General features: G+C 39.8%; 1 protein-coding gene across 3 annotated transcripts in view; it reads right to left on the bottom strand.

Annotated features, from left to right (window-relative positions):
- grin2aa (glutamate receptor, ionotropic, N-methyl D-aspartate 2A, a) overlaps nucleotides 1-25,392 on the bottom strand; it is a 315,483-nt gene that overhangs the window by 274,303 nt on the left and 15,788 nt on the right. The window lies entirely within an intron of this gene.

Below are 25,392 nucleotides of genomic sequence, written 5' to 3'. Positions count from 1 at the left end.
GTTAACCCTCACAATGTGTGTTCTGAATGTTCTAATCTTCCCTTCTCAATATAAGATCATTTTTGCAAGGAAACAGTTTTCATTCATCTTTGAAGTACATGATGAATTATTCGTCTACAACCTCCTACTGTCATGCACCCACAGATGCGAGGTTAGACTTTGCTTTTCTACCAAGCAAGCTGTGTAATTAACCCACAAGCTCTCCATGGAATTGGCCTCTGGAATTGGAAAATGAATTTGGCGTGACATTCAGACAGCAGAAGAGCCCACATGAACAGAAACAACCAACTGCTTTTCTCAGACTGATGAGTCATCTATATTTAAGTGGCAGGCCGAATCTGGAATCTTAGGTTAGAATATTGAATTCAAAGTCACATTGCATACTGAAAGCAAAATTAAAAGAGAGGAAGAAAGACATGATTAGAAATGGAATAAAAAACATCCAAGTTAGAGCTCATTTACTCTCAGTGGCCATTTTATTAGGTACCTCCTGTACCCAATCAAGTGGCCCCGTGTGTATATTCATGCTCTTCTGCAGCTGTGGCCCATCTTGCGTGGTCGGAGAGCTCTTCTGAATCCAACTGCTGCAACGCGTGGTTATGTGAGTTACTGTCACCTTCCTGTCAGCTTGAACTAGTCTGGCCTCTTTCCTCTGACATCTCTCATTAACAAAGTGTTTTCACCCACAGACTTGCCACTCAGTGGATGCTTTTCTTTTGATTTCCCACACCAGCCTCTGTAAACTCTTGAGACTGTTGTGTGTGAAAATCCCAGGAGCTCACCAGTTTCTGAGATACTCAGACAATCAATCCATGGTCAAAGTCACTTAGATCACATTTCTTCCCCTTTCTGATGTTTGGTCTGAACAAATGGACCTCTTGACCATATCTGCTTGGTTTTATGCATTGAGTTGCAGCCACATGATTGGCTGATTGGATATTTGCACTAACAAGCAGGTGTACCTCATAACCTGGCCACTGAGGGTATTTAGTGTCTCACAGCTACTGACTGGTTGCATCGTGGCCTGGTATGGAAAACTCCAAAGCACAGGAATGCAGGACGCTGCAGAAAGGACATGTCTCAGGAAAGCTGAATCCACAGTTAGCTCCCTCACCTTCCAGGCCATGTCCTCTTTTCAATGCTTCCACCAGACAGGAGGTACAGGAGACTTAAAGTTCACACCTCCTGGTTGAATTACAGCTTCTTCCCCACCACTATCGAGTTCATCAACGGGGCTGAAAAGCCTGAATGCTACCTCAGAATATATTTCCTTTACTCTCTCTCTCTTTCTCTCTCTCAGTCTTGCATCTGTGTCATTATCTTAACTTTGTGGTTACTCTGGAACACACAGGTCAATACTGGTGTTAATGTCTTCTTAAGTCCATTACCCCTACTGGTGTATAGGCTGCCAACAGCAGCTCACCAAAGTCCTCTGTCTTGGGCCGAAGGTTGATTGGCCCTCTGGCTTCTGCATTCACACGACTTCATATGTCCTCTAGGCGAAGATCCTCCCTCTCTCAGGGAACCTTCTGTTTGCAAGTGATGGGGCTGCTAACCCCATTCCCAACCCTCCCCCTTTTGCAACTGGACTTGGGACCATCCACGGCAGAATTTTTGGTAATGTACCATGTGAATTTTATCATATTATTATTGTTATTGTAATTTTCAGACCTTCACTCGCTCAGATAGTTGTCTAGCTAAATTCTATACTTATGATGAGGCCAACCTCTAAAAAGCAAATAAGGCAAGGTGAAGAATATCATCGGGAGCTGCAGTAAGTTGTCATGTTAAAACATGCTATTGAAAACATTTTCAGCAATTATTGTTATTTAATACCATGTTAGAGAACAGGATATTCAGGTAGCTTAAGAATCATGCCCAACATAAGATAATAGATTGCACTTGTCAAACACTAATAGTGGTATACCAGATCAAAACTTTTCCATGGACGGCTGCCAGACCGTTCGGGCTGACCGGAAGTGCACTGAGAGCAGTAAGCGTAGAGGAGTCGGGGGCTTACTGTTCTGGTTAACAACGGATGGTGCAATCCGGTTCATATTATGATCGAGGAACGTGTTTGTAGACCGGATATTGAACTTTTTGCTGTTGGACTCCGGCCATATTCCACCGAGATACAACACTGGGCATCACGGGAGGTTGTTCCTGCCTGTGGCCATCGAACTTTGCAGCTCCTCCCGTGGAGGGTCAGACACCCTGAGCCAATAGGCTGGTCCTGGACTTATTTCCATCTTGCATAGTTTGCTTATTGTTGTTTGATTGTTTGTGGTTTTTGTATTGCTATATTTATGCTCTATTCTTGGTTGGTGCGGCTGTAACGAAACCCAATTTCCCTCGGGATCAATAAAGTATATCTATCTATCTACCTACCTATCTATCTATCTATTTCTGGACTGTTAAGTGAATTACCCAAATGTTGCAATAGACGTCTTTGACTAGATGTGCAGAGATGAGGAACACAAAGCTAGTGCTTCTATGCAAGAGAGATAACTTGCCAATAAAATAGTACAGTTGGATATCCTCACAATCTGGGACATGCCCTCTTCTTATTACTCCCATGGAGGAGGTACAGGAGCCTGAAGGTACACAATCAGCTTTTTGGGAACAGCTTCTTCCCTTCTGCCATCAGATTTTTGAACAGTCCATGAGCTCATGAACACCATTCCTCTTCCATGTTTTTAATTGTAACTCATAGTAATTTTTTATGTCTTGCACTATACTGCTACCATAAAACAACAAGTTATAAAACATCAATGATTATAAAGCTGATTTTGATTAGCTGGATCACTTTTTAGCTGACAAATACAAATATTGTATGTACCAATCTCAGTGAGCAGCTCTGCAAGATTATAAATTGTATACATTCTATGCTGACTAAATCACACATAAAAAATTAAAGCAAACATAAAGAAAAGCTACTGAACATTGTGCTGTATAGTTTCTGGAACCATTTCAACCACTACACATTCCTAGTAAAGGTTATTCAACATAATAATGACCCAACCACTTCACAAAGTCTTTTAATTACAATTCAAGTATGCAGCAAGATTTTTCTAATTAATGGTAATAGTCTCACAATGCATATGCGTCAGGAAGAAAATCACATCAATTTAATGAGATTACGCTGTTTTATACTTATATAATGGCAATGAGAAAAAGATTTACCCACTAATTTATCAAACCTTGGATATTAGTCAAGGTTTAGAAACAAAATTCCTCAACTGTTGATTCTCATGTGACTACAGGCAATAATAGTAAATATTTCTTGTCTCAAGTATAAAATCCTGGCAATGCATTTCCGTTGCTTGTTTTCTATATATATAATGGGAGGTATTGAATGCCAATACATTCAGAACAAAAACTGAATGAAAGCCCAGGATTTCTCAAATACCGTAGGATACTGTGCAATCCTTCTGCATGTAAAAAGATCACATACAAGATCAGTCAGCAGACTTTGCTAGAACACTGGTAGGTGTAGGGAAATCTGCTATTTCAACCCAACTCTTTATTCAGTTGCCCTCAAGCAATAGGACATCACAGAAATGTTCAGCAGTAAAGTCAGAGGAGTGAGAAATTGGAAGCCAAATAAAAAAAAAATTAGAATCATTGAGCCATATTAAAAACATGCCATGCCAACTGTCACTTAATAACCTGGAAGATCATATGACTGAAGCGGTGGCCTTGAACTTCTGGCTTTCCCGTTCTCCTCCCACAGCTTTCACAGATCAACCAACTTCGATGAAGTACTATACAAAACTCATTGTCACATAAATGCAACCAATATAATCTTGATGATGCTCCGGGAACTTGATCTTTTTGTCATATCTATGATCATTGGAGTTATCCATTTTAATTTTACAAATTAGAAGTCACATTCTGAAAATCACTTGAGACTAGAAGTTGTGAAGAGGATACAAGTAGAGAGCAGAAGGGATATAGATAGGTTACATGAGTAAGCAAGGATCTGGCAAATTGATTATGTGGGGAAAATGTGAAACTGTCCACTTTGATGGGTAATATGGTGAGAGAATGCAAGGCACTGAAATGGAGATGTGTACAATTTACAAATGGCACGAGGGAAGCTGAAAGAATGTTATCATTTTTGGCTAGAGGAAATTGTAAAAGTCATTGTATGGCTGAGGAAAATGTTATACAGGGCTTTAGTAAGACCACACCTGGAATGCTATATAAAAAGTTGTTGGAGGCAGTTCAGAGAAGATTTACTAGATTAATACATGGAAATTTTGGGTTCTCTTATGAGGAGGTTGGACAGGTTATGATTTTACTGGTACAGACAAATAGAGTTGAGAGACGACTTTATTGATCCATGAAAGATCACGAAGGATTTTGATAGGATTGAGGTGAGGAGAATGTTTCCTTTTGTGGTGCATCTAGAACTCAAGATTACTGTTTAAAAATAAAAGTCACCAATTTAAAACAGAGGTGAGGCATTTTTTTTAAATGTTATCAGATCATGAGACTTTGGAACTCTTTCTCAAAGGGTGGTGGAATTAGAATATTTCCAACTTTTTTTATGTAGGGGGAATTAACTTGTTAAAAACCAAGCAGGTGAAAGGTCATTGTGGGTGGTCATGGATATCTTGGTTATAATCAGATCAGTCATTATCTTATTAAAACACAGCAAGTTTGGGGAACCAAGCGGCCTGTTTCTGCTCCCAATTTGTTCATTCATAATGCATAAGTAGTTGAAAAGGTTTCCGTCAGTTTTATACCCTAGAATCTTCTCCCATAAAGAAGCAAAATTGATCACCTCAGGAAACAGCCAAGGCTAAATACACTATCAGATGTTTATCAGATGCTATATCCCATTCAACAACTAGTTTTATTTGTGATGGTGTTCATACGGCATTGGCTGACGGTTTTGAGGACCTTGCCTATTGTTGCCAAAATCACAAACAAAACAATGGAAAATAAGTCAAATCTTCAGATTGTAATTAACGCTTGCTTGAAATGCATTAGTTCGCCATTTCAGACCATATACTTAACTACAATTTAATTGCCAAATCACTGACAAGCTCTTCCGTCACATAATGAGATCATAGGCTCTCAACTTCTCACTAAAACTATTCCACTTCTCTAACTCTCATTCTTTCTTAAAGACGCTCCTTTAAACACACAATTCTGATCAGGTTTATCAGTTGTCTGGTGCAGTATGCCTGGGTGTCAAGCTTTATGTGATGACTTATCTGCAAAATGTTTTGAGGTGTTTTCTACATTAATGGTGCTATATACTCAATAGCCCATCCATTTGAAGGTTCAACGTGTTATGTGTTCAGAGATGCTCTTGCACACAACTGTTGCAGCATGTGGTTATTCGATTTACTGTTACCTTCTTGTTAGCTTGAACCAGTCTGAACATTCTCATCTGAACTCTCTCATTAACAAGTTGTTTTTGCCACAGAACTGGCACTCACTGGAGAATTTCTGTTTTTCACACCATGCTCTGTAAACTCTAGAGACTCTTGTGCATGAAAATCCCAGAAGATAAACAGTTTCTGTGATTTCCAAACTACCTTGTCTGGCACCAAAAATGATTCCATGGTCTGTGATGGATATTCACTCCACTGAGTCCCTTGGTTGTTTGCTAATCTTGGCTTTCTAAACACAGCATCTGATACTTGTAAGATCAAATGCAGATGTAAGTAAACCTCCAACTAACAGTTTGCTTAGTTTCTGGTTGTAAATGGGAGTCAATCTTCATTTCTTAAAATGTAAATAGATAACAGTAATCAGCTTGAAGTTAAAAACACAGCTTTGCAAACAAGATCTGTTTATAGCACAGCCACTCTATCTGTGAGAATTAAGATACTGACTCACTGCACTTGCTTTATTGCTGCTCACAGTGTCGTATAAGACAATGAGTTGTTTAATTCGGTTTCTTACAAACAGTTGCTTGGTTCAGGGAACCTTGTAGAACGGATGGATGATAACATTTAGTATATCAAATAACTGATCTGTTTAAAGCTGGAAATTTTATGTACTCAAAGAAATTACCTTTGCAGCATTAATTGAGGTCTATGTCTCCAAAATGCATTTAGGACATTCGTGTTAAAAGGATATTTGAGGAAATATCATATGTGTGTGGTCACTTGAGTGAGAGAAAAAGGATAATAAAGTAGAGAGCAGTTCAGGCATATTAGGAATGTGGTAAGGAACATCAAGAAATGTGGAAGAAGCATGGGGTGAACTAGAAATCATTCCTCGAGCTTCAGTTTCTGTGATTGGTGATTCATTGTCTAGACCACTGCATGACTTGTTAGTTCACAGGAATTGTACATATGTTTTGGAAATCCTTTCTCCTCTGCATCTCAGAAATGATTTGTGCTTTGTATTTTAAAGATGCTTTGTGTTTTAAAAATAGGTTCTGATTTGGAAATGTTTAAAATAGGAATCCTCTGAGTTTTCAATGTGTTTTACAAGTGCTGTTTTGATTTAAATGAGTATCACTGTAAATAAATGAACTTGTTTTCAACTACTATGTCAGCTGGAAGTACCTTCTCCTTGGTAGGAAGAGGGGACAACTAGCAGATATTGGCAGCTAAACTTGTCATGGAGGGTAAACGGAAATAAACTCATTTTTGAAGATTGCATAGTTACAGTATAATCTCCCTTTAATGAGAGTACTCATGACTATTTATATCGGACAGGGTTTATGGACTTTGAGTTTAGAAATCTGCAGTCAGCAAATCCAGTACCACCACAGGTCAAGGTCATTTAGACCGCATTCCTTCCTCAATCTGATACTTGGACTGAACAACAGCTGAACCTCTTGACCATGCCTGCATGCTTTTATGCATTGGGTTGCTGTCACTTGATTGATGAATTAGATATTCACTTTCACGAGCAAGTGTAGAAGTGGACTTAATAAAGTGGCCCCTGAGTTGTATAAATGCAGGGGTTTTATTGTTAATGATCCGCAGGACAGACCCATCCTGGATTGTGCATTGGATTAGCTGAGATACAGTATATGGCAGGTTATTCAATCAACCAGTTCATTCCAGTCTCTATACCTCATTCAAGCCTCCTTTTCTAAATCTATCAGCACCACCCTCCATTCCCTTACCTCTTACATGTTTGTCCAACCTCCACTTAAACCTTTACTTCAACCACTCTTCGACTATATCTGTAGTAGGACTTCCATACTTTACTATTCAAATACTCTCATAAAAAAGGCTAATATTCTATTTGTCGTCCATTACTCTGTGAGAAGGTCAGTATCACAATACTGGCAGTAAAATACCATCAAGTCCAGCTCGCAAATTGAGACTTACATGTTGACACGTGTGGAAATACTGAATTTGTCAACACTTGGGGAACCTGCAATACAGAGGGAGCTCATTCAGCCCGCTGTGTTTGTGCCAATCAAAAACAGAGCAGTGCAGCCTAATCCCACATTCCAGCACCAGATTCATGGCAGGTTATTGTTCTTTGAGTGCACACTCAAGTTGTTTCCACATCTGAAATTTGTTTTCCAGGTAGTGCGTTCTATCCCCTATTACATTAACTAGAAAACATTTCATCTTTCCTGTAACCTTCCTCCTAATCATTTTCAATTAATTTCAGGCTATGCTGCCTCCATGCCCAACCCCCCTCTCATGGCCTGTGACCTCTCTGCTAAAGGGAATAGATTCTTTCTGTTTTAAATGAATCAAATAAATCACCTCTCAGCATCCAAAGATTGCCACTCTAAGTTTATCCAATCTTTCCACACAACTAAAGTATTTCAGTTCTGGCCAGATTCATATAAATGTCTGTAGCGCTCACTCTAGTTCTGTCTTCTCTGTAATATGTTGAACAAACTGTATTCAATACTCGCACAAGACAATGGACTTGCATACAGCTTCACATAATCCTTTATATTCTATGACCCTGCTAATCTTTACTGCCTCTTTAAACATCTTATCAACCTTTCTACTATGTTTAATGACCAGTAAGCAGACGTTCAAGGTCCCTCTGTTCTTCCAGCTTCCATAACATTTACTGCTTAAAAAAAAAGTGAAATCTGAAAAGGAAGTTAAAATAAGACCAGATCTATCATTCAGAAATACTGTGGATCTACTTTAAGGTACAAGGTGAACATTCTAAATAAGTTGAAGTGAAGGAGTAAAAAAATTTCAGTTTATGAAGTCACCTGCTTGCCCGAGAGTGCCTGGATTAGCTGCCCCTCTTTCAAGGTTATTAAGATACTCAAGAATCAGTATCCGCCACTCCAGATGACCTTGAACATCTAACCCTATGTCGTTCCATGAGTTAATCAATCATGACTCTCCGGCCAGTCTCTTTGCTTTCCAAGCTTTGAGTCTGAGTCCCGTTCTCTCTAAGACCAGATGCCTTGTTCCAGCTGACTACAAGTCAATCTGTTGCAAGGTGAGAGGTGAAAGAACAAAACCAATCGGGCCTAGATGCCATAACCCACTTTCTCCTTCACACCAACATCTTTCCCTTGTTATGTCCAAACTTCCTTCCCTATACCCTGTCAGCATTTGGACCAATCCGTCCCTATTTTATACAGAAGACCTGTCATGTCATTTACAGACAAGAACTTAGATTAGGCATTGGGCTATTTGTACAAGATAACGAGTAGCCAATCAGCTGTTTTGGGAACTTCCTGGAAAAACTGGACTCCTGAGAGAACTGTTGTTGATAAGTAGAGTAAACTTCCTGGCATATGGTACAACGTAGCTGAAGATTGCTGGTGGCCATAATCAATCTGACCTTCAAGATACCCACAAGGCAAAGAACAAGATATAACAAATACTGGCAGCTTAACGAGATTAACACATTACTGATAAAAAGTTTTGACCCAAAACATCAACTCAGTATTCCTTTCCATAGATGCCTCCTGGCCTACAGAGTTCTTCCAGCATTTTGTATGTGTTATCCTGCATTTCCAGCATCTACAGAAACTAAAATTTAAGTTTAGCCAGATATTTCAATGAGGTCCTACTTCAGACTAGCCTCTGGCCTATGTTGAAGGCCTGTCCCTGAATGTTGTGTGAATTGTTCCAAATCGTTTATAGCTTTTCTGTCGAAGACACTGGCACAAGCTGAGACGAAGGAATATAAGGTTCTTTCTGCTAGCACAAGCTGACATTACCGATTTGAAATATACTCTTACTTACTTTGGGCTATTTATCAAAACTACATTGGATTTTTCTTGGCTGCCTGGAAATCCCACGGCAGCTAACATGTTTAGAGTATTTGCTGTGAAGTAATGAACCAAAAAAGGTGGTCGACGTTTCCAGGAAACATGCAATAGCATTTTTTTTAAAAATAAGCTCTGTTCTATTCTGCAGTTCTTCAAGAGATCAATAAATGCCAGTGCAGTCCCAAGACAAAACGCTGTTGTTTTTTGCAGTTGTATTTTATACTAAGGCACATACACTAAATAGATTATCGATGCATGATATTAGAATAATAACTACATTTCTTTAAGCAATAAACCACTGAAATTGGTTTGTGCTTTTCTATTGGAACAGTAAGGAATTCATCACACAGTGTCAGGCTGACTTCTCCTTCTGTTGTCATTCTCACTAACACCATCTGTTATATTTATTCTCTTCTATTCACAACTCTACTAAAACAATCACTGTTGGACTGATCCATCACTTTGAAATGAATTTCCACATTTCCTTCTCCCTCTCCGCTGGGGCAATAATGTACTGGAGCCTGAAGGTCATTTCTACAAATCTTTTTTGCCTAAATTCAGATCTCTCATTTATGTTTTGACATTGGCAATAATGGGTTGGTGATCTGTGTCGGGAGAGTATTAAAGCACAAATCCAACTGTAGATAAATGATCGTTTGTCTGCCAATGAAATGTTTCTCGAAGCATTTCACTGGAATTCATCCTCTGAGGGATGTGCACTCAGTGATTTTGAGTACACACGCAGCTCAGGCTAATGATTAAAATGTGTATCTTTGTTCAAGAGGCTCTACAGCTTCACACTCACTCCCATTGTACCTGCTTCTTAGTTTATGGTGCTGGTAGCACTGTGCTCCTGCTACAATGCGACTCCCGTGCTGAGTGGCACTTGTAATGATGTGAGTCACAGAATGGAAAATGATTTTACTGAGCTGCAGACTTTGGGAGAGTCTCAAGTTATTGACATCGGTCTATTAAGAATTATATACTTTGACAGAAAGAAAGTGGAGAGATAATAGATTGGTCATTGCAATAAACTCTTGAGCTCTGTCCTTAAGCCTTTCCACTTTCTACTCTTTCTTGGTCTTGAATGTTCTGCTCCAGACCTCTTTGGCCAAGATTCCTTAAACATTATTCTACCAGATTAGGCTCTTGTGAAGGGATCTTTAAGTGTTTTATTATGCTAACAGTACTACACAAATGCCATTTGATCTTATAAATAGCACAGTGAGAAAAATGATTAGCTCCAATAATATTTATCAGGCATATTAACAATTTATCCATCATCTTGCAATTTGCAGACTTAATTGGTTAATCCATATTACTTTATTTTGGTTATTCAAAATGGCTTTAATATCTCTGCTTGTTTGCCAGCAAAATAAAAAGAGGTAAGCAAAGAAAACACAGTAAGAGCTGTACCAATAATCTAGAGACAAAATTTCATGGACAGGATAGCTTTAAATATTGAAATTAATCTGCATTTCTCTAATTTCCATCTGTCATTGAGGAAGTTCAGAGGAAGCAGAAGAAGGCAGTACTCAGCACTGGGGGGATACCGAGAATAATATAATGTACAATGTATAGATATGACACCAAACATACAGTGGGAGAATGGGGGAAATGAGTAGTGCTGTCTTGGACCAAGTATGAATGAGGAGGTGTTGGAGGCCATTAAGTGCATGGAGTTGGATAAATCCCCACCAAAGGCCTGATCTGGTGCACTCTTGGACCTTGTGGGAAGGCGAGAGTGAGGCCACAGATGAGTTTCTGGAGGACTAATGTGGTATCATTGTTTAAAAAGGGTGCAAATGCAAGCCTGAAAACTACAGACCTACAGTGACTCTGACATCGGTTTTGGGGTAATTTGCTGGTGGCAATTCTGAGGAACAAGATCTTCCTGGAAAAACAGGATCTGATTCAGGACAGTCATAATAGCTTTGCACATGTGAAGTCAGGTCTGACAAATCTCTTGGAGTTCTTTTTAGGAGGTAACAAAGAGGATAGATGAGGGTAGGGCAGTGGATGCTGTCTATATAGAAGTTCCTTCATATTAGGCTATTAGGCTAGCCTGAAAGTTTAGATTTTATGGGATCCAGGGAGGGATAGTAGCTTCATAATTAGCTCTGTGATAGGAAGTAGAAGGGTTGTTTCTCAGATTTGAGGCCTGTATCTCATGGTGTCGGTGCTGGGACATGTTTTGATTATAATTTACATAAACAATTATATAAACGTTAGTAAGTTTGTGAATGATACTAAAGTAAGTGGTTTTATAGATACTGCAGAAAAAAGGAAAGGTACGTCGCATCCGGTGTTTCTCCGGTTAGCGATTTCCCTCCACACCTCTCTGACGTAGTGGGGAACCGCATACGAGGCAAGTTACAGTGGTGGTTTGCCATTGCCTTCTGCTGGATGAGTTTCCAAAGAGATCACCAGCTCGTAACCCAGCACGGATGGAAAGCGTGCAGGGGAGCTGGCTGGATTCGAACTCAGGACCTCTCGTCCCAAAGTCCGGCACTGATGCCGCTACGCCACCAGCCAGGTCAGATACTGTAGAAGGCTATGAAAAATTACAGCGGGACCTTGATTTGCTAAGCATGTGGGCTGAGGATTGACAAATAGCTTTCAATCCAGATAAATGTGAGGTATTGCATTTTGGAAGATCAAGCCAGGAAAGAACATGTGCACTTGAAAGCTGGGGTCCTGGGGAGTGTTATAGAACAAAGTGAAAGCAGCATCACTGGTACACAGGGTGGTGAAGAAGGCATTTAACATGCTGGCCTTTGTCAGTCAGGGCCCTGAGGAAAGGAGTTGGGATGTTATGATGCAGTTATATAAGACACTGGTGCGGCCCCACTTGGAGTGCTGTGTACAGTTTTGGTCACCCCATCATAGGAAATATGTTATTAAACTAGAAAAAGTGAAGGAAAGTTTTACCAGGATGCTGCATGAATTTGGGGTCATAAGTTACAAGGAGAAGTAGCATAGACTAGGACTTCATTCATTAGAACTTAGGAGATAGGGGGGTGACCTGATAAAAGACAATTCAAGGTGAAAAGTAAATGTTGCCCTTGCCAGCGACATTAAGAACCTAAGAACAAACATTAACATACAAATTCATCACCTGATTAAACAATTCTGAGGAGTTTCGTTCTTTGTCCAAGAATTTTGTAGAGGACTTTTAAAAAATTCTGTGCATTTCTGGTTACCCATTACAGGAAGGATACGGAAGCTTTGGAAAGGATAGGGAGGAGATTACCAGGATAGCACATGGCTTAGAGGGCTTGAGCTATAGGAATGGTTGGATAAACCTGGGTTATTTGGAGCATTGGAGGCTGAGGGGAGTTTAGAGAAGTTTATAAGGCATAGGCAGAGTAGAAAATCAGAATCTTCTTTCCAGGGTAGGAATATCAAATGTTTCAAAAGTAGGAATGCATTTAAGGTGAGAGGGTGAAAGTTTAAGGGAGATGAGCAGAGCAGGGTTTTTTTTTACAGAGAATGGCAGGTGCCTGGAACGAGCTCCCATGGGTGGTTGTGTAACATAGCTGCATTAGTGACTTTTAAGAGACTTTTTAAATAGGCACATTAATATGCAGGAATGGAGGGTAATGCATTGTTTGCAGGAAGAAGAGATTTCATTCAATTTGGCAATATTTTTGAAAAAGACATTGTGGTTGAAAGGCCTGTTTCAGTTCAATACTCTTCTATCTTCGATGTTCTAAATCTACATGGCTGGATTTTTCTAAAATATCTTCTTTTGGACAAATCAGCTGGCAGGTGAATAATCTGTACCCCCTTACCATTATTACAGAAACCTAAATTTAAGCATCTGAATCATGAAATGACAATGACAGACCTGTGACACTGTTATGGCTCAGACCCTTACACATAACCAACTGTGCACAGTGGAGTGAATTGGAAGATTGAATGAAGGATGAAGAAGTACAAGGAAGATGTTTCATCATCCTGGAGAGTGCTATTTGCTATCAGAGCCACTCTGGAGCAATCTCCAGGCAGATCTTCAGCTAGAACTATGCAAGTCAAACTGAAAATAATTTGTAAGGAAGTGGTTTTTGAGCCTTGTAAAACTTTTGAGCCTTGTAAAAGGCTCTTGAAATAGTTCAATGGACCTCACATCAGTTCCTTTAAGGGCTTCTACTGAAATGTTTAGGTGGGCATAATGAGAGAGGAACAGTTACCTCCACTGTTTTAACATGGAAGTGATCAATTGCCATTGTCAACAGTCCATACCAGTCTGGCTATAATCACTATTCCCTTGAATCTATAATTTAGGTTTATGACTTTGGACACAGTTAGGAGCCTCCACATTGTCACAATTGCATAAATAATTACTGGTTCCTGCTTTATGGAGTTCAGAGTAGAAAATCCATCAGCTCCTAAGACTGTAGCCAAGTAGCCCAAGTATTTATAAACCATGAAAGGTCTCTGGACTTTAATTACTAACATTTGAATCATACTGAACCTCTATTGCCACCTGCAAAATACGTAGAGCATCACATTATTACGACACTGGGAATTGAAGAGAATTCGTCTTTATTCTGACTTTTGACTTTAAGCTTCACAAGATCCCTCTTGTTATTTTCTATGATTGCATTGTGAAGGATTAGATTCAAGAGCAAACATTAATTATTTACACTGCATTCATCCAGAATTATCTTCAGCCATTACTTCTGTTTTCTGGAAATATCAGATTAGACAACTGTGGATTGAAAGATAAGGTTCTTGTTGATATGCACCTGATGCATTCTCTGACTTTCCTTTAAAATAAGTCAATCATCTTTAATTCTCCCCTTATCATATCTACATCATTGCATTTAACACCATTTCGGGATTAGCAAGAAGGGCAGGATGACAAAGATAATATAAACTCCTGAGCATTATCATAGCCGTGGATCTGTCCTGAGAACAGCACAGAAGTCCCACTTCAAAGAGGGCATAGCAGGTGCCTGTCCTTCGAAGCTGGTGCAAACTCAGCATGTCATTTAAAACTTTGGCAAACTTCTATAGATGCACAGTGGACAGAATCCTGATTGGTTGCATCACAGCCTAATTTGGAAACATTAATACCCAAGAACAGAAAAGTCTACAAGAAGTACTGGATACAGCCAGTCCATCACAGGAAAAGCCCCCCTCCCAACACCACCGAACACATCTACAAGAAGTGTTGCCACAGGAAAACAGCACCCATCACCTCTTCTCACTGCTGCCATCAGGAAGGAGGTACAAGAGCCTTGGGCTCCACACCACCACATTCAGGAACAATTATTCAACCATCAGCCTCCTGAGCTAGTATGGTTAACTTCACTCACCTCAACACTGAACTGATTCCGCAAACTACAGACTCACATTCAAGGACACTACAACTCATGTTCTCGGTGTTATTTATTTACTTACTGTATTCATTTATTATTACTATTGTCCTTTTTTGTATTTGCACATTAGTTGCTTGTCAATCATTGTTTATGCGTAGCTTTTCATTGACTCTATTTTATTTCTTTGTTCTACTGTGAATGCCCGTAAGAAAATGAATCTCAGCATAGTGATGTACTGAAAATGTACTTTGATAATAAATTTACTTTGAACTTTGACGATTTTTGTTTTAAAGAGAGGCATTTGAATCTCTTACAGTATTACCCACTGGTAGTTCCATGTAAGCAGATGCTTTCTCTTGCAAGTGTCTGAAGGATTTGTCACTTGCTACAGTGACCATCTCATCCCCATACTCTGCACCTTCCCATCCTCCACTCAACATTTCTGCTTCTCCACCAAGAAATGTATACGTCCCGGAATCGGTTAACTGAGGCACAGCTCTGCCTTCTTTGAAATGGTACTAATGTGCTGAAACTCAAACTAATCAGGATATTTACTGCACAGTATACAAGGCACCTGTTACACGACTGATAAACTTTGGCTTCAGGTGTCCTGATTTGATTGCATATGAGAACACCTTTTTTTTTTAAACAGCCCTATATGAGGTCAAATTATTCAATGCTTCTCATATGATGCAAAAACAGACACTCTGTCCTTCTGGATGTCAAATTGGCTTGCGCTCTGCAAGTCTGGTTTACCTTTTTAAGGGCTCTTGAAAGCTATTGTAGAGGGGAAAACATTTGGGTATCCCAAGCTTTTAAAAACCTGGAACAGTAATTAAAATTTCCAAAGATTCCATATCGTGATCTGTTTTGTTAACCTTGTGCTTCACTTTTAAATTAAGTCTGTTTAAGCCTCGATGCTTGAAAACCAGGACAGCACTGAAGTCTAGTGACTTTTCCATTGGGCTGCATTCAGTGAGAACCTTCTTCCCGGTTAAAGTGGAGATGTTTGAGTAATTCCTCTGTCAATCCGGCTGGATGCTCGCATTGATTAAAGTCACTGAGACTGACAAAATTTACACGTACAGTGCTGTGTAAAAGTCTTAGGCACATATATATAGCATTGATGCCTAAGAATTTTGCACAGTACTATATTTGTCAACAGGGAGTGGAGAGCAAGTTTGTAAATCTGGCGGGAGCAATGGCAAGGGTGGAGTGCCACGGGAGGGGTGTGGGACAGGTGGCAGAGAAGGAGTGCCAGGGATGGGGGTAGTGTGGGTGCAGACACACCCAGCCCTGAGACACCAGGCAAGGTCATTTGATTCCAAGATCATTACAGAATGTGTCTCTGATGCTTTCCACTAACTCCCCTCTCCCTTCCCCTTTTCCCAACCATGATTCCCCTCTCCCTGACCCCTTCCCACTCGCAGTCCACAATAGAGATCCTTATTAGAATCAGGTTTATCTTCACTCACATTTGTCATGAAATTTAGTTTTCTGATGAGGCAGCAGTACAGTGCAATACATAAAATTGCTCCAGTACTGGGCAAAACCCTTAGGCGCCACAGCTGTATATATATGTGCCTAAGACTTTTGCACAGTTCTGTAGCTTTCCTCAGTCATTACATTTTCTTGGAAATTACCTGTTTTTACTAGGAAAAGTTTATGCACTGTTCTCTACTCTTTAAATAGACTTTTTGGAGTAAAGTGGCTTTATTTTCCATGTACTCAGCATCAGGCCAGACCACCTCCAACTCTTTGATTCACACAATGTTCTCAATGGAGAATCTGTTTCCAATAAGCTAATTACATCAGCATGGACTGTTTTGTTTAACCACGAGCAACAGTATGGGGGCGATCTTCATCTTTCTGCTGCCTTGCTCATGCTGAAATTGCATCAATGGTGATTCCAAACTGCAGTGGTTCCAGAAGATTCTACCTCACTGGATTTAGAATGCTTGGTTGCCAACTTAACATTTGGAAGGGATTTGGTAGCCAGGAACATTGAGATTCTGCCTCAGGCTGTGTCATTTTGGCCTCAATACCATTTTTGTCCCTACCCACACGATTGCCACCACAAACGCATGGGTGGAACAGGTCAATCTACTCCCATTTCGAGGTACTCTCCAATGGAAACACTGGCCTTTTAAAGATAAAGCCAGGTGGAGGTATCCGGTAAGATTTACTAGCAGACACTCCACAGTGTTGTTCAGTTTCTGTCCATATTTAAAAAAGCATATTAGCCCTCTCTTTAAGGTCTCTAACGATGACAACATTGCCTAAAGTGACCATCTACATTACATTTTGTGGAGAAATGAAATAAAATGTCCAGCTTATTTCAGTTTATCACACTTCTACTGACATACACTCTGTGGCCACTTTATTAGCAACTGTACCTCCTGTATTTTTCGCGCTGGCCGCTGAGTGTATGTTTGTGGTCTTCTGCTGCTGTAGCCCATCCGCTTTAACATTCAACACATTGTGCATTCAAAGATGCTCTTCTACACATCACTGTTGTAACATGCAGTTATTTGAATTACTGTTGCCTTCCTGTAAGCTTGAACTAGTCTCGCCATTCTCTTCTGACCTCTCTCATTAATAAGGCCAAAGAACTGTCACTCATCAGATTATTTTGGTTTTTCACACCATTCTCTGTAAACTCTAAGGACTCTAGACTGCTTGAAAATCTCAGGAGATTGGCAGTTTCTGATATCCTCAAGCCACCCTATCTGGCACCAACGATCATTCAATGGTCAAAGTCCCTTAGATCACATTTCTTCCGCATTCTAACATTTTGTCTGAAAAACAAGTGAATTGCTTGACCATGTCTTGATGATTTTATGTATTAAGTTGCTGTCACATGATTGGCTGATTAGATATTTGCATTAACGAGCAGGTGCACAGGTGTACTCAGATGCCCAATGAGTATATTTATTAACTGAGGATTGGGAATTCAGCCTATAAAAAAGATATTTGATGTTCAATTTAATTTAAATTTCTCAATACCAATGAATGCAACAAAAAAAACCAGCTTTCATCTTCAGAGTTAAGAGGATAAGAGATGACATGATAGAGCTGTACAAGATGATAAGAAACATAGATCGAGTTAACATGTTTTTTCCAGGGTGGAAACGGCTAAAACAAGGGGTCATAATTTTAAGGTGATTGGAGGAGGGGGGGGGTGTCAGAGGTAAGTTTTTTAGAAAGAGATTGGTGAGGGTGTGGAATGCCCTGCGAAGTGGTGGTGAGAGAGGAAGATGCATTAGGGATATTTAAGAACCTCCTAGATAGTCAAATAGATTATAGAAAAATAGATTACTATGGGGAGGGAAGGGTTAGATTGATCTTAAAGTAGGTTAAAAGGTCAGAACAATATTATGGGCCAAAGGGCCTTACTGTGCTGTAGTGATTCATATTTTTGTCTTTTGCACTCCTTTGTGGCAAGGATCTATTGTCTTTAGTCTCATTTTGAGTCTCTTGATACGTTTTGTGACAACAGGAACCATATAGTCAAATAGCAATGTATTTAATTTCTAATGAAATTTTTAAATTTTATTTTACTAAGATACAGTGCAGAATAGGCCCTATCCGGTCCCTCAGAATGGGCCCCAGTGACCCCAGATTCAATCCTAACCTCATCACGGGACAATTTACAATGACCAATTAACCCACGAACCCGTACATATCCTTGAATTGAGTGTTGAACCTGGAGCACCCAGAGGAAACTCACACAGACACAGAGAGAACATACAAACTCCTTACAGGCAGTGAGTGGGAAATGACACTACTCTGGAATCTATTTAATTTGAAGTGCCATTTCATTGTGATCAATAACATCCATCCAGTGTTACTTCAAAATTTCAATAAACTCAGTCATTGATTCCACATTTATGACCGCAGTAATCTAGATGAGTGCATCGCCCACGTGCAATTAAATCCACACATAACTAACAGATTAAAAATCAAGACATCTTAGACACTGATCCATTCTTCCCTGATTGTTAATCAGTAGCTGAAAATAAAAAAAATTGTGCATGCTGATCTTCTGTTCCTCTCTATTCCTCATAAACAATCGAAGTTTCCTATCTTCATAAATAAAGTTAAATGTACTGCATCACCTTCCAATAATTCAGCCACTATTCTCCTTTGTAAGACTAAAATTGTATAAAAAAATTAGTTACAGCGAATTCTAAAATCAAATCAAAAATATATTTATTCAAAAAGTTCCATGGCATCAACCCATAATATATTTGGAGTATTTTTGATTACTCTCCCTGAAAAAAGAACATTGTTTCTAAAAGGTTTTTCAATCCTTGTGGAATTATCATCAGTCTCACAGATGGTTTCTCATTATTCACATGCTCTTGCAATCCTCAGCAAGAATCCTGACAGTTTGAATTTTGCATTTAATAAACATTGCGTAAAATTCAAAGCCACTCATTGCTATTGACCTAAAATGAAATCTATAATTACAAAGGTGCACTAGTTAACAAAGGTAGGTTCTTTAGATTTCTTTGTAACTTTTCCTTCGGAGTCAGAGAAATGCACGTCAAAGGTTACTCCTGGCATTTAACATATAAACTAGTACACTTCTGCAACATACTGCCTCTGGTTCCAATACTTTCTGACTTCACTTCTCTTGCCTATCTGATTTTGATCAGCTTGTCCAATTTAGCAAGTCTTCTGTCTATTCTCCCAAACGTCCCGACCTTCAGACCAAATACCTACCTATGGCCAATCGGAATTTGCTGCAAACTCTCTGTGAACTTTAACAACTGTAAAGGACTGTAGAAAACACTAAATATTTTCTGTACAAATCCATCAGCAACCACTTACTGTACATAATACAACGGTTGTGGGTGATGGCTCCTTCCTGCTGCAGAACAGGTTTCAGTGAAGGCCTTAGCTCCAACGAGGCATAGAGTCATAGAGTCATAAGCCACTACTGCCCTCTGTACCACTCCCATCTATATCAACATCATCAGGTGCCATGCCCAGTTTCAGCCTTGACTGCCATGGCCCACACACTCCTGTTTTGGGTCAACTGGATCAAATCACTTCCAGTTTTCTGGCTGCTGTCTCCATCATCATTTATCTTTGTCTTCCTCTCGCTTTCTTCCCTTCAGTCTTTCTCATAATTACCATGCTTTCTAACTCCTTTTTCCTAATCACATGTCCAATGAAGTTATGTTGCCGTTTCATGATCTCATACGTTATTTCTCTTTTTGTGTTTGCTCAGTTCATGACATAGAACCATAGAACCATAGAAACTACAGCACAGAAACAGGCCTTTTTGGCCCTTCTTGGCTGTGCCGAACCATTTTCTGCCTAGTCCCACTGACCTGCACACGGACCATATCCCTCCATACACCTCCCATCCATGTATCTGTCCAATTTATTCTTAAATGTTAAAAAAGAACTCGCATTTACCACCTTGTCTGGCAGCTCATTCCATACTCCCACCACTCTCTGTGTGAAGAAGCCCCCGCTAATGTTCCCTTTAAACTTTCCCCCCTCATCCTTAACCCATGTCCTCTGGTTTTTTTTTCTCCCCTTGCCTCAGTGGAAAAAGCCTGCTTGCATTCACTCTATCTATACCCATCATAATTTTATATACCTCTATCAAATCTCCCCTCATTCTTCTATGCTCCAGGGAATAAAGTCCTAACCTATTCAACCTTTCTCTGTAACTGAGTTTCTCAAGTTCCGGCAACATCCTTGTAAACCTTTTCTGCACTCTTTCAACCTTATTAATATCCTTCCTGTAATTTGGTGACCAAAACTGAACACAGTACTCCAGATTCGGCCTCACCAATGCCTTATACAACCTCATCATAACATTCCAGCTCATACTCAATACTTCGATTAATAAATATCTAACATCCTTTTTAGATATTCACTTCGTCCATGATATTCTTTGCATCCTCCTCAAAAACCACATCTCTGCTGCTACAATTCGTTTCTTCATGTTACTAGATATTGTCCAACATTCTGAGCCGTATAACAGAACTGGATAAACATAACATTTCAGTACTCTGAGGCGGGTTGTCATGCCTAGTTTAGTATTGGTCAGTATACTCTTCATTCTCGTAAAGGTGTCTTTTGCCATCTCTATTCTTCTTTTGATGTCCATGTCGCACCTGCCATCTGATGTCACCCAGCTTCCTAAGTAGCAAAAGTTCTGTACTTGTTTTATGTCTTCCCCGTTTATTCTCAGGATTTCCCATCCATATACTTATCCAAATTTCACTTGAATGTTGAAATCAAATCCACATTCAACACTTCAGCTGGCAGCTCATTCCACACTCGCACCACCCTCTGAGTGAAAAACATCCCCCTCATGTTCCCCTTGAACATTTCACTTTTCACCCTTAACCCATGACTTCTAGTTCTAGCCCCACCCAATCTTAGTGGAAAAAGCCAGTTTGCATTTACCCTATCTACACGCTTCATAATTTTGTATGCCTCTATCAAATCTCCCCTCAGTCTTCTATGTTCTAGGGTAAAATATCCCTAGTTTATTCAATCTTTCCCTATAACCCTGGTCCTCAAGTCCCAAAAATATCCTTGCAAATTTTACATGATAAATAACAGGGATCAAAACAGAGCAAAGCCCTCTGATGTAACCTGTTAATCTCACACAATTCCATTTGGTGGAATGTAGCACCAATACATATCTATATATATACACACACTACAATGAAACAGATTCTGTACCCAGTCACAAAAGAACGTAACAGAGCCAACTTTATGCTGGTTATCTACTAAAATACTGGAGAGTTGGAACATCAACAACAAGGGAACTTCAATCTGAATCCTATATTTGGTGCTGTTTCTACAGCAGCTTTCCACATTGACCTAGTGTCATTCATAAACTTGTAGTCAAATTGAGTTCAAATTGTAAATAAAATTACAATGGAATGACAGCCACTGTATTCAATTCTGTTATAACATTTCACTCCAAATGTAATTCATGCAAGTCTATCTTTGATTCCCTTAGAATTGTAGTTACAAATTAATTTAGGCTTTTATAGTTTTTCAAGATTGCAGGCCTGTCCACTGATTGGCTAATCTCAAGCCCTCCACACTTCGTCCCTGCATAAACATTTGCGACAGATTTAATTTATGATACCAAGAGATACTTAATTATATGGGGGTGATTTCATTCTCATAATATAATTTATAATACTGAATTCTACACAGATTAATTTATAATACTGAATTCTACACAGGTGATTTCATGTTATAAGGGAGCAGAACACTACAGGGGTGATTTTTTGGGATCTGAAGCAATGATTTCATATTCAATTTGGCACAAGATAAAATATTTCATTCTAATCCCACATTAGAGGATTGAATTTGCCAGACTCAGCCAGATCATGAAAGCTGTTGGAACAAAGATTGCTTCTCAATTACTTACAATATGATTTATAACAGCATTTCAAGATAATGTGCCACTTTACTTAACAACATGAATCCAGTGGCTTGGAATTTGTTTCATGATAATTTGGGGAGGTGGAGAGTGTACGAGAACTGTATGGGAATAACTACAATTTCAATCAAAGTAGTTGTATTAAAAATTATTGTGCTGGTTTTGATAGTCAATACTTACTTTGGCTCACCTAAGAAAACAGTAATATTAAGAAAAACTTATATTTGCCTGTTTTAAGCTTAACACGGCAAAAAATCACAAACTTACACACAAGGATTATCTACAATATATTTGGCCCCCAGGCACCTACACTGAACACATTAGAGCTTTGTGACAGAAGGATATAGTGGGTTGAAATAAGGATCACTTCACCTACCTAGAGGGTTAAAAGATGTATTTACAGACATTAGCCCTATGAATTTGACAGATTTGCTTTTCAATCCAAGTTTGAATGCCTAGGTATTGGCTCCACCATCTCTCACAACCTATACTCAGTGACTAAGTTCTAACATACATCTGTACATGATGCAAATATCTAATCAGCCAATCATGTGGCAGCAACTCAATGCATAAAAGCACGCAGACATGGTCAAGAGGTTCAGTTGTTGTTCAGACCAAACATCAGAATGGGGAAGAAATGTGACCTAAATGATTTTGCCTATGGAATGATTGTTGGTGCCAGACAGGCTGGTTTGAGAATCTCAGAAACTGCTGATCTCCTGGGATTTTCACACATAGCTGTCTCTGGAGTTTACAGAGAATGGTGTGGAAAGACAAAAAAAAAAGCATCCAGTCAGCGGCAATTCTGTGGGTGAAAATGCCTTGTGAATGAGAGAGGCCAGTCTGGTTCAGGCTGACAGGAAGGTGACAGTAACTCAGCTAACGACGTGTTACAACAGTGGAGTGCAGAAGAGTATCTCTTGTGACGAGAATACACATAAAATTAAGATGTTTGCTGGCGTAGGTTAGCATCAGTGACATCAGCAAGTGGTCTGCCACCTGCCCTCAGGGGAAGGAGAGATAAGGAACAATGGAGCAGCGTCTGGAGATGTGTAATGAAGGGACGTGGGAGAGAGAGAGCTGTCTGGAGCGGCTCCCCCCTTTGAACCCTGAACTGTTTGAAGTGATGGACAGGCGATACCCCAGCAGGGGGATAAAAAGGGACAGGTTCGCTAAGACAGACACACGCCACCCGAGGTAACGAGACCCTGGAAGCGGTGCGCCTCTCACGAGTGGGTGAGAAGTATCAGACAACGACCAGGGTGGAAAGGTACGATCAGCGGGAACCCGGTGTGTGTCCGCCCTTGCCTGGGTGCCGGGTTCACTGCAGAGGATCGACCGCATCTGGAGGAGGGGTCACAGTCGGTGACCTCAGGTGACATCACCAAGGACCCGCCCAAAAGTTGCTTGTGAGCAATCTCGCCGGTCTGTGAGTGAAGCCTTTCTGAATGATCAGTTGTTCCTGTTCTATCTCTCTCTTCCCCCCACGTTGTCCATCGCCATGGCAACGATTACTGCGAACTGAACTTTGAGTCACTTTGAAATTTGGTCACTTACCCCTAGACAACGATAGAGCTTGATTGATGCTGTTATCTTAATTCTGTGCACATGTGTGTTTATCATCGCTGAACTGTTGCATTTATTATCCTTTCGATTACTGTGTTGCTTGTTTCTTTAATAAAACTTTCTTAGTTCTAGTACTCCAGACTCCAACTGAGTGATCCATTTCTCCTGGTTTGGCAACCCAGTTACGGGGTACGTAACACTCTAAATGCACAACACTTCAAACCTTGAAGTGGATGGGCTACAGCAGCAGAAGACCATGAACATACACTCAGTGGCCACTTAATTAGGAACTTAATAAAGACGCCACCGTTGAGCATACTTCAATCAAGGCAGTAACAAGTAATAATGAAAATAGCATTTAATTTTGCCTATCTTCCATTCCATGGTTCTGCCTCTCAATTCTTTGTCTCCCCTGTCACTAGTCTGTTTGGAAAGATAAAGGTGGGGCCTGCAATTCAGAGGAAAGGCCAAAAAACGACTCAAGCTGAGAGAGCGAAAAAACAGGCAAAATATATAACAAGACAGTCAATGCATAAAAAGAGAGAAGGGAAAATATGAATAAATCTGAAACAATATAATATCTGTAGGGGTTGAAAGAACAATAAAGAAATCAGTTTATATTTTCAGCGAGAATAGAACAAATGGATTGGTAGTTCTTGTTTTCAACATTAAATCTGAAGATAAAAAAGAAAAGGGACGTTGACAGCTTAATTGTGATTATCAGTGGAAAAACCTGATTGGTTCACTTAAGTACTTTTAGGGAAGGAAGACTGTTATCTTAACCCAGACCAGCCAATACCTGACTATAGCAATGCATTCGACTGTTAACTGGACACTGAAGTAGCTGAACAAGTTTAATTAAAAATCAATTAATATTTTGCAAGGTTAATTAGGTATGAATATTAAATAGTCACCTTGCCAGCGACATCCATATCCTGTGAATGAATAAATAAATCTAAATGATGTACAGGCCATATAATGTGATTCTTGGGACATCGCTGTGGTTCAAAACATAAGCTGTGAGTAAAATCATCATACTAAATGAAAGCTTGAACCACTGAGTAACTTTGCATATTCAAATAATAGGATCTTCCTTGTGTTCCAGCTATTTCTTAACTCAATTAAGAACATGGCTAGGTTTAAACTCAGTGTAAAGAAAAAAAAACAAAATGAGACAAAACCTGAACACAGAAACATGCTGTATGACCGACCAAGTTTAAACTGACCTTCTAGCACCCACCAACACCACTCCCATGCCAATCCCATTTTGTTCTCCACACATCATCCCAGGAATGAAAGGTCACATATGAGGAGCACTTGATGGCTCTGGAACTGTACTCGCAGGACTTTAGAAGAATGAGGGGTGGATCTCATTGAAACCTATCGAATATTGAAAGCCCTGGTGGATGTGGAAAGGGTGTTTCCTACAGTGGGGAAGTGTAGAACCAGAGGACACAGCCTCAAAACAGAGGGGTGACCATTTTGAACAGGATGAGGAGCAATTTCTTTAGCTAGTGAGTAGTTTGGAAGCTGTGAAATTCATTGCCGCAGAGAGCTGTGGAGACCAAGTCATTCGGTATATTTAAAGCAGAAATTGATAGGTTCTTGATTAGTCAGGGTGTCAAAACAGTTACTGGGAGAAGGCAAGCGAATGGGATTTAGTAGGATGATAAATTAGCCATAATGGAATGGTAGAGCAGACTCAATGGGCCGAATGGCCTACTTCTGCTCCTGTTGTCGATGGCCTTATAAATTCATAGTTAGTAAGTTTAATCATACTGTATGATCCTGTACCAGTACCTCACTCCATTCCCCAAGGAAAAAAGACTACTTCTTATTAATCCCTTCATAGACTCATAGAGTCATAGAACATAGTACGT

The sequence above is a fragment of the Mobula hypostoma genome, chromosome 9 (assembly GCF_963921235.1).
Source record: "Mobula hypostoma chromosome 9, sMobHyp1.1, whole genome shotgun sequence".
NCBI classification, from domain to species: domain Eukaryota; kingdom Metazoa; phylum Chordata; class Chondrichthyes; order Myliobatiformes; family Myliobatidae; genus Mobula; species Mobula hypostoma.
This window is presented reverse-complemented; position numbering and strand designations above follow the sequence as displayed.